Source organism: Brachyhypopomus gauderio, chromosome 2 (genome assembly GCF_052324685.1).
Source record: "Brachyhypopomus gauderio isolate BG-103 chromosome 2, BGAUD_0.2, whole genome shotgun sequence".
Taxonomy (NCBI): domain Eukaryota; kingdom Metazoa; phylum Chordata; class Actinopteri; order Gymnotiformes; family Hypopomidae; genus Brachyhypopomus; species Brachyhypopomus gauderio.
In genome coordinates this window covers 36,993,351-36,997,982 of record NC_135212.1, presented here as the reverse complement: position 1 = coordinate 36,997,982, position 4,632 = coordinate 36,993,351, and the positions used below count along the sequence as shown (strand labels likewise).

Genomic DNA, 4,632 nt, shown 5'->3' with positions numbered 1-4,632 from the left:
AAGACGTTTGGGCGTTTTGAAAATGAACAGCCATTAAATAATGTGATTTAAAAAGCGAATTATTTCGAGTATATGTATAAATATTTAACTTAATTAGGTTTAACGTTCTGGGAAATATTGAAATTGACCTTTAAAGTGACGTACAAGTGCTTTAATTCCACCTTGTAAAGGTGTATGGAACCGGCAAACATGACTTTGTTCATTGCGCTGAAGCGAGGCGCGCGCGAAGTTACAAAATTCGAGAGGTGCACGACCTCGCGAATCGACAGCGCGTGAGGCCCTCACGCACGGGCGGTGCCACTGCGATTACGTCATTTTCGCCGCGCGGACCCTCGTGTCGCGTCAAGTATAAACCAGTCAGCTGTCAGAAACAGCTTTGATGTGTGGCTATATTATATACTATATATGACCTAACACAAGGATTGTCTGCTACAGAGGAAATGACGTAAGCGGGCGGAGGGGGCACATGAAACTTTCTTGTCCTGGGCCCCAGCAAGACTGTCAACGGGCCTGTTGGTGATTCAGTACTGGTTATTGGTATGCTGGTTGCTGCATTCATATCTAATGGCCTACTGTCTATGGTGATCCCAGTATGTAAGGGGATCATACAGCATACAGTCAATCATTTTCTGCATGTCCACAGCTGGACCACACAATATATCATGTACGATTCTGGTACTGGTGGATTTACAGCATTCTGCCTGTTCTTAGGCATAGGAGGTGTCAGGACAGTGATATTCCCCCAGAACTTCATCACCAGTTGTGATGGGAGGCACTGTTTCGCTATCTCAGTGCTGGTTACCTCTCTGCTGGTCTGTGAGTGTGGATGAAGACCCTTGTGTTCCCTTGTGTCTGATTCAGCCTCTTTCACGGAGACCAACACGCCAAAGAGCATCTGGAATGAGAACATGAATATAGAAGGTGAGGCAAGGTTAGGCAGTATGGATCTCCTGAGTATACACACACCCAACACCCCCGGACCCCCTCACACTCAAACACCAACACACACATACAATAAATAATAGCAGCTGGAGGGTGTGCCTGGGGTGAGAGTGCCTGTCAAAGTGATGCTCTCTGCTAGCAGACCAGGAGGGCTACTGCCAAGAGGCAGGATCTGTACAGCTCAGGAGCAAGTGAGGAACGGACAGATCGATCCCAAAGTGAGGAATGGACAGATCGATCTGAAAATCTCGGCGAGGAAAATGATGACGTCACGTGAAATGCTTGGTGCAGTGTGGTCCATGGCTCCGGTGCCCCGGCTATGCACACGCTGGCAGCTCTCTCTGGCTGTGAGAGTCCTGCGAGATGATTGGTTTATGTTACCTGGTTCTCCTAGCCTAATGCTGCTGTGCTCGGCTGGCTTGGACTTGATACACGTGATGATGTCTCTATAAAAAACACACACACTCACACCCACACACCCAAGATCACACACACACACACTCACACATGCACATACTCATCTCACACACAAACATTGAAAGTCATAATAAAAATATTTTTCACTAGCTTCACCTGCCCTTCCACTGATGTCTCAGACGAGCTGAGCTGACTGGACCACATCGGCCTGCAAGGGATACCAATTAGACAGGGGCACAAATCTGACAGGCCTGACAACACTGATCTAAGATCAGCAGACCTTCAGAAATATTCATTTAACATGATTAATAGTCCCAGTATAGGGAACATAAGCCTCTTAAGACCACCATGATAATGCGCCGCACACCCCAGCTGCAGTGATTAAGGATGACTTTTACCTGCAAATTCTATTGAGTTTCTTTTATAGGAGCTGTTTATGGGGAACTTCAGAAGACTGTTCTCTTCAGGGATTCTCAGAGGAATGATTTATTGACCTCTATATTCCATATTCTTTGAATTTATTCTCCACACACACACACAAGCAGAGAGAGACTGAGAGTGAGACGGCAGTGATTTCATTGCAGTCTCCTATGGACTGGAGGCAGTTGCTATGGAAACCATGTGCCCCTGCCCCAGTACTAGAAGGAAATGTGCATGCAGTACAGGATGGAGATTCCATCATCCTGAGCTGTAGCTGAGACCACAGATGATTCCCAATACCAAATGCAGCTCAGAGCTGTTCTCACAACCGCAGTTTCTATGCAGGATTCTCCACAAAGCAAAGGAATGGCTGGTTAAAACATGGATCCAGCCACATGAACAAGTGCAGAGCTAGGAATGACACTGAACACAGGAGGTACAGGCGGATCAGGGGGAACATTTAGGCACTAGCAGTGACCCACAGCTGTGGGTGTAAGTTTTCCACAGCTGAAAACTCACACCCTCATAATTCCAGAGAGAACACTCACACCCTCATCATTCCAGAGAGAACACTCCCACAGCCTGAGTGTGTACTGCCGCCTGAACACACCAGGCAGATGCTGTCTATCAAGCTGTGTACATGTTCAAATTAACAAGCCCCACTTATTGATTTTAACACTGTACTCAAATATCAGCATGAAAAACATCAAAATTCTCATACTTCATAAAAACACAGGCGTTCACAACCTAGTTTATTGCTCTTTGGTTGACTGACATTTTTTCTTCAGACAGACGGAAGGGATCCAGCTGGTTCATTCATTTTTAAATGACTGTTATTAAATAAGAAAAAAAGCTGAATGGTCTGTGAAAATGCCAAGTACCCGAGCACTCTATCGACAGTTCTCAACGTTCAAGGAGGAAAAAAAAGTAAGACTTTAACATCTGCCAAGCTGCTCTAGAACCTCACACATCAAAACCATCAGTCAAGCTGCCATAGAACCCGACAAATTAAAATAATCAACCAAGCTGCTCTAGAACCCTACACATTCAAATGATCAGGGTTCTGGTACAGGATAATAATAATTCATGTGTGTTTGGGTTTATTAGTCTATTATAAGGCTGATGAGTTTGACATCAAAGGATTTGGGGAGGTGAACTGAAAACTGAAAGTAATACAAAAAGTCTAACCAATGTCACAAAATCAGAATGTCAAATATTTGTAATGAATCAAGGGGGCGGGTGTGACGCAAACGCAAGTATTCAAATGATTTATTAAATAAAGGAAACAAAAACACTAATGTAGCCCTCGCATGGTCTGCCCTCTGGTGTGTGTGATGGAGTGTGAGGAAGCAGGCAATCACAGGGGGCAGCTGTGGTCCTGCGGTTCAGGTATTTAGGTAGACAGCCCGGGGTCCTTAGAGCAGAACAGTGTGGCTAGGCTAACAGCGTTTGGACGAAGAACTATTCTGATTAGGCATGTACATGGTGAAGGTACGTGGTGGTTGTGTGTAGGCACTTGACTAGAAATATATGTGTCCAGCTAGTGCTTAAGGTGTCTCTATGCTTGTAAAGTGTGAGATCAGCAGGGAGACGCTGTGATTCCCGGTAGCGTGTTCCTTGTTTGGAAGCAGAGCTGAGGTGGCGTGCGGTGCCGTGACTGTGTTTACTCTACAGCCGGGACGTATGGTGATCCCTCAAAGGTATAATGTAATGTATAACTGTCTGATATCTCTTGCCTCTGGTGTTTTAAATTCAGCATATTGGTGATATGATTTCTTATTTTCTTTGTTCAACCAGGTTAATGCAAGCGCCTAGTTTTTGATTGATGCCGGCCACTTTGTAACAGACTATACAGTGCTTGGGTTGCCAGCTGCTTTTTTTTTCCTTGTACTATTGTGCTTTTATTCTTTTTTTGTTCTCTCCGTATTGATATGTCCCCTTCGTGTTGCTGTGGTTTTATGATTATACTCTTGTCTGTTTTTTTTATAATTAAGGGTGGTTGCCGTATGTGTTGGATCAACAGTGTGGAGTTGGGATATTGATACTTTGGGTATCCATTAGTGTGACTTGCAGTGCAATATAGTGTATGTTTGGTTTTAAACTTCTTCACGTGTGATAAACTTGTCGTGCAATACCGTGAGATCGTGGTGTGCAATAGGGGATCTTTTTTTTGTGTGTGTTGTTTTAACTGCACGTGTGATAAGGATACCCTCAGAGGACTCCCAACCCCATTACTGTGCCAGCAAGGTAGTTGTTTTATTCATCTTTCTGAGTCAAACCCATATGATCATTGACAATTTCTGGAACAAATAATAAACTGTCCGTTGTTTGTACGATTGTAAAGCTGTGTGGCTTGAGATTGTTAACTCACACGGAGCTTCCCCTCGCTCCAGGTCTAAACTCAGGGGTGGCGTAGTCGGGTATTAGCTAACTCCTAGACGCCACACTAAACAAAGGAGAGCAAACAAGTAAGGATATAAGTAAACTAGGGAGAACATGCAAAGGACTAGACAGAAAACTACCAACTAAACCTACCGGGACAGAATATAAACATACCACGACAAACACCTGAGATAATGCGAACACAATACAAACAGAATCAGAACTCCGCACGAACAGAAGGGCTAAGACACTCGGGCATAGCACACCAGTAACACAGGGCAACTTAACTCAACAAACATACAACAAACACACACGCAAGCATAAAACACAACAACCAGATCCGTTAATAACACGACAGAGAAAACTGGACAGAACGATAGAACACAACTACAAACACGCAGGCATAAATACTCTAACCAAATGGGACAGAGAGGGAGCCACTAAGGTGAGACAAACTAACGTAGGGGAAAC

The 4,632-nt window shown here is 44.4% G+C and overlaps 1 long non-coding RNA gene across 1 annotated transcript; it reads left to right on the top strand.

Moving 5' to 3' along the window:
- The first annotated feature begins 3,083 nt into the window (after positions 1-3,083).
- LOC143508893 (uncharacterized) lies at positions 3,084-4,167 on the top strand. The gene is made up of 3 exons (XR_013129523.1): positions 3,084-3,270; positions 3,352-3,479; positions 3,577-4,167. It is a non-coding gene; the product is annotated as an uncharacterized LOC143508893 (long non-coding RNA).
- Positions 4,168-4,632: the final 465 nt, after the last annotated feature.